Source organism: Equus caballus, chromosome 21, assembly GCF_041296265.1.
Source record: "Equus caballus isolate H_3958 breed thoroughbred chromosome 21, TB-T2T, whole genome shotgun sequence".
Lineage (NCBI taxonomy): Eukaryota > Metazoa > Chordata > Mammalia > Perissodactyla > Equidae > Equus > Equus caballus.
In genome coordinates, this window is record NC_091704.1 from 39,653,775 (window position 1) to 39,669,612 (window position 15,838).

Sequence of the window (15,838 nt, forward strand, 5' to 3'; positions counted from 1 at the left end):
CACTTAGGACCTCAGGGGTCGGGGAAGGAGAAGGAAGAGGCAGAACAGGAAAATGTAGCAAGATTCCTTCCTTTGTTTTCTTTGGGTGGAGGAATCTAAAGAGTGTCTCTTTCTCTTTTTACTGCCTTGGCTGAAAGAAATATAGGGCAAACAACAGGAAACGCCATCTCCTTTAAAGACACAGACCACTGACAAATCACTCTACCCTTCAATTAGTATTTATTCAATGGAATTTTTTTTACTTCTCTTGCATTCCTCCCACTCCTACACAGGCACATTTTTATTTTCAAAGTCCAAGGTCATCACATGACTGTTTTCTCTCTTCTCCATAAGAACTGACTCTATTCTAGAGTTTGCTCAAGAATCAGCCCACACAAGCTACAGAACTCAGGGGATTGTGGGCATGTCCCTGCTCTCTCAACTGTGGGGAACAACGCTGTTGAGTTTAGTGGGCAGAACTCTCTCAAAAAAATTCCATTGAAGTCAAACTTCTTAGAGGAAGTAATAGAAATGTAAAAAGAGGTGTTAGTTGACAATATTTACTGAGCACTTAATGGACAATGTCTATATAATTTTCTCTAAGCTTTGTCCTACCTGTGTTTGGAAAGGAGAGTGGAAAGTGTTATTTTCTAAATTGTCTTGAGTTAAAGCTCTGATTGATTACAAAAGGAGAAATTGTTAGTAGAGTAAGCATGTTTTTAAAAGAATAAGAACATTATTCACTACTCAGAAGTCTGTACCTAAAATCCAACTTTACAGCTATCTACTATAATACCCAAATCAGAGTAGAACTATAGTGAGAAACTTCCAGTATTTAATGACTAGTTCTTTAACTAAAAGTAAATTTCTTAGCCTAGCATTTAATTGAATCTCAACAGACTTTGCTAGCCTCATCTTCTCCTTCCTTTTGTAAAAACAGAATAATATAAAACTTCTGTTTGAGAAGAAGAATGTGGAAATGAGAAATATGGGATGCAAGAAGAGAATCAGCTCTATTTAATGGAAAGTTTTGAAGCGACCACTTTAAATTTTGTTTATCTAGGTGCAGTGCAATATGTTCCAAAATATTGATAATGACTGGTGGAGCTTAAAGCCCATTGCCTAGATTTATTAGACGAATGTCAATTATTCCAAACCAGACCACACTTTTCCATACTTCATTCTTTCTCATGAAGTTTCATCAACCTTTAGTTTTTGACATCTGAAGTCCAAGAAGAAGTTACTGTAAAAAATAAGGTAGTAAGTACATGGCAGGCAACTTGAGAATGATAGGTATTCAATAAATCATCTCCTTATATTATAATAATTTGGAATACGTACTAGATCTAGGCTATACATTAAATCTAGTCCAAGGGCACTACTGTCTAACACAAGTTCTTCCCCAGTCTAATTTTTGTTCAAGCTTTTTGTTTTGGCTTATATAAAATGAGTCAATTTTGTACCTCCATATATATGTACATAATTAGGAATATTTTTGCTTTTTATAAGTGTTTCCTAGAAAGTACCACAGTAACTCTCAAAGAACTAAAGAGTTTTGATTAATAAAAAGCGCCAGCCATCATGTTACAGTAAATAACTGGTAATTCCATAAAATATATCTTAATCACCAGGAAATTTCCTGCATCTCAGAGCATCACAAGTCTTATAATGGTCTCCATCTGCTTTGGGTAAACAAACACTCAAAGGCATTTAAGCCTATGCTTAACTGGAAGGCAGGAAAGGCAGGCTCTGGCATGAGAGCCTCTCTGGCTCTTCCTTCAAAATCAGAACTTAAGCTCCAGGTACTGGGAAATGATGGAGTGAGACTGGTGAGGCCCATGCTCTAAGGACACTTCAAGTACGGGAAAGCTGGCATATTTTGTATTCACTATATGCCCGGTACAATTCAAAGACCTTTACATGTATTAACTAATTTCATCCTCACACCTACCTAGTGAAGTAGTTTCTATTATCAACCACTTGATATCATCCATTTTGTAGGTAGGAAAGCAAAGCAAACGAAAAAAATGTTAAATACATTGCCAAAGTCGTAGAACTCATAAATGATGAATCAGGAATTTGAATCTAAGCAAACTGGTTCTAGAACTCGCATGCTTAATCATTATCCCCTCCAATGCGAGAAAACAATAAATCTTTCTAAACTCTAAGCGTTTTGAGATTGTGGAGTTCACAAGTGTAGCGTTAGGCCATTTTCCTAGGAAAAGGGAAATTCTGCGACTATTTGTGCCTTTGTCCTCTGAATTCCTTTATTTCCTGAAGAAAGGTTAGCTTTCTTTCTTTTTTTTAATTCAAATGTTCCTGAGTGATTTACATGAATGTCATTCAAACTTGATGTGAATTAGTTTAAAATCTCATTTTCTTTCAAACAACTAGCTGAGATAATTCACACCCAATGATAAATGGGAAACTTTTAAACAATGGGATCAGAGGTACTGTGGAAAGTGGGATATATCCCTCAGACCTCAGCAGACCCTGCCTGTAGGTGCAGACTTGGGTCAAGCACTATATAGAAGGAAGTCATTTATCACCCTAGATTGTGTGGACCCATGAATAGACGTGAGAGATGTCTTCCAACTGGCTTTTACTAGTCTGCAACAGAATTTGGATGTGTGAAAGAAAGTTCACTGTATTTGCCTCTTTGTATATACAAGAAACTACTCTAGAGAAATGTGCTTATCTGGGACAACTGTACAATGAAAGAAAGGATGGGACACCATGCTGAGGTACAGAACTTACATAATTAAAGGAAAGAGATGGACAATTCCATGAGCAGAGGCCAGTGAAACACTGTCCTCTTTTGATAAAGTGATATTGGCAAATGTTAAGAAATGCTAAATCAGGACCTTATGCATTATTTAGTCGGATTCTTCCTTTTGGGACCAAAATCACACTTTGAGAAGCTATGAAGGTACCTACAGTTCCAGTGATCCTGGCTAACCTAAAGCTCAAATAAAATTCTCAGTGGTTTAAACAGAGCAGTTCTGCAGAAATATCCATGACATGCAAGCATGGATTTTGAGAAGTTTCCCCTCCTTGAGACCAGAGACTGCTGAAACGTAAATGTAAAGCATGCTCCTTTTGACCATAATTGTGTTAAACAGACAGATTATTCCTAAGCAATGGATCTCAGGAGAGGAATTTTAGGTAATATGATGGATGGTGGTGGAAACAGTTTGAGGAGCCAGGCATTTTACCACCAGCTGCCCACTTTACTTTCTGACACTCTTCCTACAAAAAACCAGCAGGCCAACTGCAGGCTTTACTGTGACAACTCCATGCTGATTGCTAGCCCGCTGAGAAATCCTATGAAGTAGGTATTCCTAATATTGTCTGGTGTAGTTTTGGGTTCCCCTGCAAGCTGAATCTGAAACAGGAACTTGGGTGCAGAGTTTATTTGGGAGGTGACTCCTGGAAGTAGAGTGAGGAAGCAAGGGAAGAGAGGGAGGGAAGGAGGAAAAACAAAAGAAAAGGCACATTATTGAGCTGGCTACTGGTGGTGGGCAACCACAGAAGAGTGAGCCTCAGAATTATCTCTCTGAAGGATAGGAAGCTGGGCCATTTATCTATCAACATCCATCCTCAACTGTGACTAACGCTGCAATGAACATGAAAACGCAGATATCCCTTTAGATAGCGATTTCATTTCCTTTGGATACAATACATGTTAAAGTTACAATTGGTGAGCTTCTATTCAGCATCTATATAGCTGGCTTCTATCAGAATTGCTGCTGTACTCCAAGGTCTCTGGTAGTGATGTGACCAAGTGGAGAGAAAATTCAACAATTCTTTAGTGACTGAACTAAGGATTAGGTTTTTTTTTTTTACCTATTAAAAATCATTTCACAGGATTAACTGCCTTTGCTAGACTTGTAAGTCTAAGCTATTTGATACCATGTATCTTTAGAATGTATGGAAGTATTTTGACAAAGATAAGATCGGAAAATATTAGCCAGAACGAAGAACATAACACAGAGTTCTGGACTAGAAGTCAGGAAACTGAGCTCTTGATTCCAGTCCCAGGACTGTCGCTATTTAATTTGTGACCTTGAGTGAGTCACTTGATTCCTCTGAAGTCCTTATTTGTAAAGTGAATAAATGAATAGACTTGGAAAGAAGACATCCAATGTCTCCTCTATCTTTATATTAAGGAATAATTTGCATACCGTGAAATGCATAGATCTTCAGTGCACTGTTTGATAAGTTTTGGCAAATGTATACAACATTTTGACACAGGTATACCCATCACCCAAATCAAGATACAGAAAATTCCCATTATCTCAGAAAGTTCCCTCATGACCTTTTACAGTTAATCCCCAACCAGGGTAATGTCTGTTCTGATTATCACCATATTTTAGTTTTGCTTGCTCCCTGACACCATTAGTTAACTGCTGTTTCATAAAAACAACCTCAGAACTTAAAGCAACTATTTATTAACGGATCAGCAATTTGTGCTGTGTTCATTTGTATGGTTCTGCTTTCAGAACGACTCACTCAAGCATCTGTGATCAGCTGTTAAGTCTGCAGCTCTAGCACAGCTTTAGCTCTGACATTGTATCTCTACTTCACATGGTCTCTCATCCTCTAGCAGACTATCTCAGGCTTGTTCACATGGTGTCTGCATCAGGTTCGAAGAGCAAGTGGGTATGTGCGCGATCTGATCTCAGAACTGGCCCATCATCATTTCCATTGCATTTTATTGACAAAAGTCACATTCCAGCACAGACTAAAGGAGATGAATAATTTACCACTCTTGATCGAAGGTGGGAGAAAACATTGCCAAGGGCATGGGTATGGGAGGTGTAAAAGGGCTTTTTTGCCATCCACTATATTTCTATGAAGGGAATGATACAGTATGTGCTCTTTTGTGTCTGTTTTTTTTTTCTCACAGCATAAAATTTTTGAGAGTCATCCCTGTGGTTAGATCAAACTTAAATTTGTTCATTTTTATTGATGAGTGATATTCCATCGGATAAGTAGACTATGATGTATTTATTCATCCTCCTCTTGATGGACAGTTGGCTTGTTTTAGTTTTGAAATTGAATTACTTTCCTAGGGCTGCCGTAACAATGCACAACAAATTTGGTGGTTTAAAACAGCAGAAATTTGTCTCTGGGGGCCAAGAAGTCTGAAATCAAGGTGTCAGAAGGGCCATGTTCTCTCTGCTGGCCCTCTGGGAGAATCCTTCCCTGCCTTTTCTAGCTTCTGGTGTTTGTAGGCAATCCTTGGCTTGTAAATACATCATCACTTTCAGCACACGGTTGTCTTCTCCCTGTGTGTCTTCACTCTGTGTGCGTCTGTCTCTATGCCCAAATTTTCTTTTTTAGAGACACCAGCCATATTGATTAGGGCCTACTAAAAAGACCTCATTTTAACTAGACTATCTTTGTAGAGACTCTGTTTCCAAGTAAGGTCATATTCAAGGTACTAGGGGTTAGGTTGTCAACATATCTCTTTTGGAGGACACAATTCAACCTGTAACAGGGATGCTATGCGTAAAGTTGTTATGAACCTACTTGTGTAATTCTCTTTGTGGTAATATACCTCATTATTTGGGGGTATGCCCCAGAGTGAGTAATAGGTAAAGCACATGTTTAACCTTGTAGGAAGCTACCAAATAGTTTCACAAAAAGCTGTATTATTTTACACATTTATTAGAAACGTATGAGAGTTGTAATGATTCCACATCCTTGCTGAGACTTGATATTGTCAACTTTTTGAAGCATAGACATTCTATTCAGTGTGGCTGATATCTCATTTTGGCTTTAATTTGTATTTCTGTGATGACTGAGAATGATAAACCCCTTTTCATGTATTTTTTGCTGTTTATATATTTCTTTTGGAGAAGTGTCTGCTCGGTATTTTTCCTTGGCTTCGGGGGGAGTGTTGTTTAATTTTCTACCTTCAAAATGTTATCATTTGATACTATGCTGTATTAGTTTCCTATCACTGCTGTAACAAATTACCACAAACTTACTGGCTTAAAACAACAAGAGGAGGAGGTCAGAAGCCCGAAATGAGACTTATGGGACTAAGACCAAGGTACTGGCAGATCTACATTCCTTCAGGAGGTTCTAAGAGAAAGTCTGTTTCCTTGCCTTCCCAGCTTCTAGAGAAACTGCCTGCATTCCTTGGCTTGCAGCCCCTTCCTCCATCTTCAAAGCCAGCAGTATAACACCTTTAAATCTCTCTTTCTCTCTTTCTCTCCTCTGCTTCTCCTCCTTCCCATTTCCTTCTCTGACTCTGATCCTCCTGCCCTCTTGCCTTCCTCTTGTAAGGACCCTTATAATTCCATTGGGCCCACCCAGGTAATTCAGGATAATCTCCCATCTCAAGATCCCTAACATATTCACATCTGCAAAGTCCCTTTTGCTATGTAAGGTAATACATACAAAGGTTTCAGGGATTAGGATGTGGATAACTTTGTGGGAGCCATAATCCCGTCTACCACACATGCCAGTTGCTAAGCTGTTGCTCCTTGGTGAGAAATGCACTTTTCTATATTTCTGATTTGAAATAATCGGTCTCGACAAAATATATTTCTGCTTTAGTAGCTGGTTCTCTCTTAGGTTATGCCAATAGGAGGCATTAAAGGATACTAGAAGGCAGGAAGAGGAAGAAGGGACTTAATTCTTTCTGTTTAGCTTGATGCTTTTAATAGCTTTACCCCGCATTTGTCCTCAGTGGCAGCAGCAGATGGAGCAGATCCCAGCTTTATGCCACATTCCCAGAATGGCCACACTTCCAGAATCAGTCTCATCACCCTTAGAGGTACCCACATAAGCTGGACAATGGATATTCAAAGGTCTGCGTCTTCACTCATCAGAGCCACTGCTCCAAGCATCTCAGTTCTAGTAACTTCAAATTATTTTCTGTTTCTCCAACTAGAGATGATGGCAGCTTCTTGCAATAATTACAATAGTGTACATTTTTAGATTTTTCAGTTCACCAACATCTGTTTAACCCATTCTCTACATTAAAATCTCCTGGTTGAAATATCTAGTATATTTTTGTTTTCTTGATACACTTGCACTATGATCAGTTATTCAACTCCCCCAACAAATGGCTACAAAGTTAGAGTGATAACAGCCTTAGAAGAAAAGGATAGGAATAACTGTGAAGGAAGAGAAGTTATCTCAAGGCTGTCTGATGCTGGTTCTTTCACAGGAAACATTATGGCATAGAAAGGCGAGTCCATCTTCCCAACAGAATCATTTCACAGGATTATAAGGTCAAAATTTTCTTCTTATTGTGGAGCAGCCGAACTCTCAAAGACATTCACACTGGTTTTGATTATTTTGAAACAGAAAAATCATTTTAAGGAATGCAATACAGGATTATTAGAAAGTCTTAATCCAGCTTAAAGTTAAAACTATGCATAAAACTGACGTAGTTTGGCCAAATTTAATACCTATGTAATTTTTAATACTAGTGGTTTAGTAGTCCATCTCAGTCATCTTAATAAAATTTCACAAGCACACATGTATGCACATGCATGCAAGAGATTTATAAGCTACATAGTCTTATTGTCTTCAAATAAGCTGCCTAAAGAAAATACCCATTTGAATTTCTAGATATGTGCCATAGTGAAGCCACACTCACAATTTATGACCTCATTTATTACATGTTTGAACATCCTTTAGATTACACTCTTGCCAGAGATAAATGGGCTCGACATAAAATAATAATGTTTCAATCATGGAAATGTGATCTTAATCATGTTTAAATCTGCCTGTTATATTGACATTAATTAGCAACCCAGAGCCCCTGCTAAAGCTCCCCACCCACCTTTGAAGAGGTTATTCATCAGATAGGAATGATGTTTGTCTAGGAGTGCACTTCTCTTAATGGACTTAATATCATTATTTTTTAAATGTCCAGATCCTCACCTCCATCCCTTCTGCCCCACTTCCTGCTAAACTTCAATGGCCTATGTAGCTCTTTAAGGTCATTGAGACACTGGGAGGAGGTGGTGTGATATAAATCTATCAGAAGTCAAAACAATCAAGTACACATGCATTAAAAAGAGGACACCTTGGGAGTGCGTGGGAAGAGTTGAGGACCTGGAGCAAGTCACACTGAAGAGTACCATATGTCTGAAGTGGGGTTAAAATGAACAATGGCAATTTAAAGAGAAAAATAAAGCACAAAAGGAAAAACTGAAATGGGGTGTGTGTATGTGTGTGTGAGTGTGTGTGTTTAGAGTCAAAGGTAGATCATATTACTGTGTTCCAATCTGAAGTCTAGTGCTGGTAGTAAGGACTCCAGAGAATGTATTGTAGCTTCAAGTGTGTAGATTCTTTTCCACTTGCTGCTCCCTTGAGTCAGTGCCCACCCTTCTCCTGCATCGTCCTCCTCAAGGCACAGAGCCTCGGGGTTATCACAGAATTTTCTGATACTGTAAGAAAGGCTTGTTTACTGAGACTTTAATGAGCTCTTATGATGAGATTAGTTATACAATTGTCTAATATGTTGACCCATCATAGAAATGACCTGAACAGTCTGAATTATGGTGCAATATAAAAGATTCTCAATGTATGCTAGTTAGAAAAAAAAGGAGAGGTTCTACGGGAAAAAATTAATTTTGATTTGAAAATGTAGAGGTAAGGACAAGGACTATCCTTGAAGTTTAAATTCTAGAGGAATAATACCAAACTTAAAGAGATCTGGATTGAAAGGAAGACCAAAGAAGGAATCAAATCAAGGAGCAAAACCCACCTATAAATTAATTTTAAGTTTATAAACCAGATTTATGATTTAAAACTATGGGCAAAGTTCTAACTGGCAACTTTAGTGCTATGCCCAGACTCCCACACACTCTTCCTCTTCATATCAGAGGATAGTGAGCATGGGAAAAGTGAAAATATTGGAAAAACATATATTAAGGGCTATAAAAATGTTATGGTTGTAGAGAGAAGGTTTGAGGATACTTAATACATCAGCAAAAGAAACATGTGGAACATGGCTACAGGCTACAGTGAGCCAAATGGCAAATAAATTTGAGTAGATTTATATTTAATCATGGGGACATTTGCATTTCTTTGATGACTCAACTGAAAGTTCAAGACTGAGAGAGGCCCTTGGGCACTAATGGGTTAATGCATCTTAATCTCCATGTAAGGTAATAACAGAATTATATGCATAATGTGTGGCTCACCCTAGTGCCTATAGTGTGTACTAAGGACTCACTAACTGTACCTAATATTATTAGTGTGCCTGCCTTCTTCCCTGGTAGTGACTTTCTGGTAATATGTGTTTGAGAGTCTGGATCACTGAGTGAAATATGGCTGAATAATTTCTCTTTTAATTAAGTCAGATGAAGCTATATTTTCTGACACTGTTTTAAAAAATGTTTAAAATTATTCTTAAGATGTTATTTTCCACCTTCTTTTATCCTGGTATATATCCCTGGGGATTAAACAAAAATTTGCTACTTAGGTCTAACATCTGTTGGAATGATATATACTGCCAAAATATCTAAACAAAAAATGAAGAAGTTCAGGGGCCGGCCCAGTGGCATAGTGGTTAAGTTTGCATGCTCTGCTTTGGTGGCCCGGGGTTCACAGATTCAGATCTGGGGCACAGACCTACACACCACTCATCAAGCCGTGCTGTGGTGGCATCCCACATACAAAATAGAGGAAGATTGGAATGGATGTTAACTCACAGGCAATCTTCCTCGAGCAAAAAGAGGAAGATTGGCAACAGATGTTAGCTCAGACTCATCTTCCTCACCAAGAAAAAAAAAGAAAGAAAAAACTGAGGCCTTAATGATACAGGCAAAACATCTGAATAATTGAATGAATCACCCCATTTTCCTCTGTATGTTTTGTGCGAGGGTGGTTTTAGGCATAACTACACAATAGAAAGTGAAGTGAAGAGGAACAAGCTAATTAGTGTTGTCAAATAAATAAGAGCTAGAGGTGCCAAACTTGGTATCTTGATCCAAATTAATTGGTCAAATTTTCTACAGTAATTGTATTAACTGAATAACTTCCAAATTTCAGTTTTTCTTTTTATTGCAGAGAATGGTAAAAAAAAAAAAGAAAAGTTTGTGATTTATTTCATGGTCATTCCTTTTTACCCTTTGCCATGTTTTTCATCTAACTTGTGTTCTAGTTTCTCTTCTTGTTCCCCTACTTTCGTTCTATGATGGTTTCTGTGTTTCTTCTCCTTCTCTGTCCATTGCTAGTAGTACAGATTACACAGACTTGTCCACAGGCTAATCTCAACATGTTTAATAGTTATCAGTGGGAGAGGCTTAAAATTATTCTTTGTTGGTCTGAAATCCTTGCATCATATTACTTGCTGGCTGACTTGCCAATATTTGCTTCACAAGAAATCTGTCCACATAATTTCCAAATTTGTTACAATATATTTTAATTGCTCCTATAACTATTAACTTCAGCAAACATCCCACCATCAAATCACATCTTTAAACACATGCTTGTGGAAATGTGCTTACTTTACAAAACCTTATTATTGTTTCCAACAACTATTTTGTATAGTTTATTTTAAAATTGTTTTTAACTAAGTGAATGCCTCCCAATTCCCTTCAGAGCCGTTGTAATGAACTGCAGTCAGTTCAAACCCATTCTTTGCAAATGCTGGATTTTCCAGACCCTGTGTCTCTTAGATATAAGCCAAGAGCCACATCTCAGCTTTTTCAAAGCTTGTGAAAGAAAATAAGAGCAGTATGAATAATCATAATAGATGTATTCTTTTTCAATCTCACTAATCAAAGTTAATAATGAGGTATAATGAGTAATATCTTTGTGGAAAATTATACCAACAATTGTCATGTATGAAGAATTCAAGTTTTATAATTACACAAAGTATATGATAATGCTGGGTTATAATTTTCTTGCGATAAATTATTTTAAACAGAAAATTACTTCCCTGTTATTAGCCAGTACATACTGGGACATTCTTCCTTTGTTACTTAACAGCCTGCAGGTGGCCATATTACTTAACCATAACTTTAAGTATTGCATTTTTGAATTTCCATGCAAAATCAAGATTAGTCTTGTGCCCCTTTGTGTCTAGAAACCAGCATTATTCACTTTGAGAAGTGTGTCATTTTTCAGAGCCCTAACTGCGTGGATTTTCTGCCAAACCTATTAATTTGGAGGTTGCACACTTATGATTACTAATTTTTCTGTTTTAGAAAGGAAGTTCCATAACTTCCTCACCGCACAATGATATTTGTGTGTGGCTGTCCTCTCGTGTTATATCTTCTCAGTTCCTATTTTCTTCCATGTGCTTCACAAACTAGAATCACGCAGACAGGGAAATAAGACATTTAGGCATTTGCAGTCTCCTCTTGGACCTTTTTGTCAGTTGGTAACTGATTTATTATAGATTTTGACATTTATCTCTTCTAGGGCCAAAATTATCTTTGTTGGGGCTGGGAAAGCTACTCCTTAGCCATCTTGTATTAATAATAATTTGTTTTTGTTGGATGTTATATAAATTTTTTTAACACTTTCTGCAGAGCATTAAAAAGCAAGTTTATTTACAAGCTCTTTATGTCAGCTTTCAAAGACACTCTGATTCCAAATATAGCCATTTAGTATTCAGTACAAATATTATATAATCATTAGATAGAATGCATTCCTATGTCTTTTAAATATGCTGTTTCTCTATAACTGTAAAATGGTCTTTATAAGTATTTGCAGAGACACTTGCAAATGTATTCTTAGTATTTTTGTCAAATGTTATTTTCAAGCTATATTCAGTAATTAAGTAAAATTATATTATTGCCTATATGGGAAAGTTAAAAATACTATGTCTTACATAAATGTGATACATAATAAAATAACTTAGTAGTCACATGGGTTACTTGATGTGTAGTGGATAAAATGAGCCATAGATCTTAGGTTCGATTTTTTATCAGACATGCATGCATTTTCTTCTGCTTTTTTTAAAAAAAAGACTAACATTTTGGTAAAAAATACACAAACAAATCATTTTAAAAGAGAAAGGCTTTAGACTATAAAGAATAAATGCAATGATTACGACACACATAGATTCATGGAAATTGCTTATCTTTTCAACAGTGTTTGCCCATAGTAATTACAGATCCAGTGGGTGTAGTTACTTTGAATTTAGAGTACTCTATAGTTCTAAAGTTGTAATTTTATTTTTTAAAAATTTTCCTACAAATTGTCTGTAGGGACATATAACATCGCCAAGTAGTGTGTATTTCCCTACAGACAACTGAGTTAAATAAGAGAACTGAAAGCATCACATTTATATTGTATCCAGGTTACTAATCAGTGAAGTCAGAAAAATCTCAGTCAGTTCATTAAATCATTGGTGATTTTTAAAATCTAAAGTGACTGCTTGACTAAATTAAATAACCAACTTAATATATTGAAACATTATGGATGAGATGTTCTCATATATGGAATTTATTTCAAAATAATCCAATATGGTAGAGAAGTGTGTAAAAAGAAATAGAAATTGGCCATGAGCTGCTAATTATTGAGGCTGGGTGATGAGTGTGTGGAGGTTAATTAACTGTTCTCTCCACTTTTGCAAGTGTGTGAAATATTTTGTGATAAAATGTTTTATTTATTTATTTATTTATTTAAAGATTGGCACCTGAGCTACTATCTGTTGCCAATCTTTTCTTCTTCTTCTCCCCAAAGCCCCCCCCCCCACCCCCATCCCAGTACATAGTTGTATATACTAGTTGCAGGTCCTTCTAGTTCTGCTATGTGAGATGCCACTTCAGCATGGCCTAACGAGCAGTGCTAGGTCCACACACAAGATCCGAACTGGTGAAACCCTGGGCCAGCGAAGTGAAGTGTGCAAACTTAACCTCTCAATCACGGGGCCAGCCCCCATGATAAAATGTTTAAAAAAAAACAAGTCAGAAACCAAGCTGTGGCTGTAAACCACAAAACAAGTTTGGTATTTACCACCAGGACAGTATAGTCACAGGGTTACAATAGCTGGCCATGATAAACACATGCCTAGAGCAAATTATGAATCTGTTCATGTTCAGCACTAGAGTTGTGGACAGCTACTCTGAGCATCTGTAATTATGGCTTGGATTCAAGATCCTCCAAATTTATGCATTTGCTAAGACAAATGGAGGATGTGAACATTTTCTTATATCTTTATGATATTTTTGAAAATCTAAATAATTTACAGATAACTTTCTTCTGGAATGAAGAAAAAATTTAAATGCATTCCACTTTGCTTTCACCCATCCTACCCTCCCCTTTATAATCTCTTTGAAAAGAGTGGTGTGGCCAAATATTACAATGTTGATTTTTAAAACTCAAGACACTATAAATGATGTGGAATTAACTTTTTCAAATAAAGGGGTTACCGTAACATTTCTTTAATGCATGGTTACATTTGAGCCATTGAGCTAAGCATGAGAAAGAGTAGCTTCAATCTTTAAATTGTTTCTTTATATGATGAAAACAAAAGGAAAAATTTCACACTTAAGGGTGAGGGATTGCATAGAGCTGTAAAGAAAGGTTTAGTACTGAATGAAGATGACTGTCCAATCTTTAAAGTAACCTTTATTAGGCAAAGGTGTGCTCTTAAATGATGCTAGTCTGGTAGTCAGAAAAATGAATAAGCACAAATCGTCACTGTCTCTAATTCTTCCTTGTTTCCCAGTGTTGAGCATTACTCAGAGCTCCCTGAACAGCCAGGCACCTGTTCTGCCTCTCACATCCTGCCCAGATTTCTGACACACTCTTCCAGAGCTGCTCTGCAGTTCTCGGACTAGGACTAAACTGAAAGCTCATTATTTGACTTTTCTTCTCAAAATCTCTTGCTCTAAGGTGTGAGTGGTGTCCCACAGCATTATCCATGGCTGTCAGACAGCCCTAGATATAGATGATTGCCTTTGGGGTTTGCAACAAGAGACTGGAAAGAAATGCAAATTTTAAGAGACACCCTGCAGCAGGAATTGTCTTTACTTCTGTGTAGCTGACGAAGTATTCGAGAATGGCAGAAAGATACAAAAGGTTTTGCAAGGCATGCTTGTGCAAGAACACTCATGAGCTTGCACATGGACGCATATAATTTGCTTTATTGCATCAATCTGTTTGTACATAAAGTGTAAGTGAAAATCTTCTTGGTAGGGAATACATATCAACGTTCCCAATGACATCTATCATTGACAAAGGTCTGCTAGTACTAGACTAGCACTCTTAGACACTCAGATAAATTATATTGGGCTGTGTCCTTCTACTTATTGGTGACAAAGAGAAAAATAGTCCCTGACATCTGGGAGTTCTGCTGGTACTATAAGTCAGGCCTTGATGTTCACCTGTTGAACATCAACACGTTCACGGAACATCAACATCAGACAAGGTCATTCTGTGACCTTGATAAATAAAAACAAAAGAACATGAGCCCTCTGTGATCATATATGAAAACAGAGAAAACATTAATATTGTTCATGACACAAAAATGATCCAACATCCCCCACTCTAATGAGTGACTCCTGCTTCTTTTCTTACTACAACTCTAACCTTAGTCTAATCTCTCCTCTTTCAGGTTAAGCTTTATCAAGATACTCATTGAATTAGCCCCCACACCACTTTCTGAAAGCATCCAAATCAGAGCAAAACTCCACCTTCTAAACCTTCCTCCAAATCACCTAACCTATGAGCAAATTCGTAATAAGTTCTTTATAACACCCTCTTACTGAGACGTCCCAGGGTTCCCATGATGTGCATTCTCCTTTGCTGCAAAAGGTAATAAATCCAATTTGTATAATTTCAGGTGTGTTCCTGGCAGTCACTGGCTGGAGTATAAACTATTATTAAATGGTTATGATGGGAATTTTATAATTGACAAAACAAATATGTTTCTTCAGTCTAGCAGTGTCAATGGTCATTAGTTTGTTTGTCTTTTTATTGTGATAAAATATTGCCATCAAGTTGGCTCCAGCTCCTGGTGACACTATGAGTAAGTGATGTCCACAATGTCCTGTCCTCAACAGCTCTGCTCAGCTCCTGCAGACTCATGCCTATGGATTTCTTTATGGAGTCAATCCACCTCATATTTGATCTTCCTCTTTTCCTGCTGCCTTCTACTTTTCCCAACATTATTGTCCTTTCCAAAGAATCCTGCCTTCTCATAAAGTGCCCAAAGTAGAACAGCCTCAGTTTTATTTTTGCCTCCAGTGATAGTTCAAGCTTAATTTGCTCTAGAACCTACTTGTTCATCTTTCTGGCAGCCCAGGGTATACATAGAGCTCTCCTCCAACACCATATTGCAAATGAATCCATTTTTTTCTTATCAGTCCTCTTCACTCTCCAGCTTTCACACTTGTACATAGTAAGTGGAAATACAAGGATGTGGATAATCTTGGCCTTGGTCTCTAGTGATACTTCCATACACTTGACAGTCTTTTTCTTTTTTTGAGCAAGATTAGCCCTGAGCTAACATCTGCCGCCAATCCTCCTCTTTTTGCTGAGGAAGACTGGCCCTGAGCTAACATGCGTGCCCATCTTCCTCTACTTTATATGGGGGACGCTTACCACAGCATGGCTTGACAAGTGGTGCCATGTCCACACCCAGGATCTGAACAGACAAACCCCAGGCTACCAAAGCAGAAAGTGCAGACTTAACCGCTGCGCCACCGGGCTGGCCCCTTGATGGTCTTTCTTAATCCTTTCATTGCCGTCCTTCCAAGACTAAGTCTTCTCTTAATTTCTTGGATGCAGTCTCCATTTAAATTGATGACTGAGCCAAGGTGAACAAAATTTTTAACAATTTCAATGTCTTCATTGTCTATGTTAAAGTTGCGTAGTTCTTCTGTAGTCATGATTTCTGTTTTCTTGAGGTTCACACGCCGTCCTG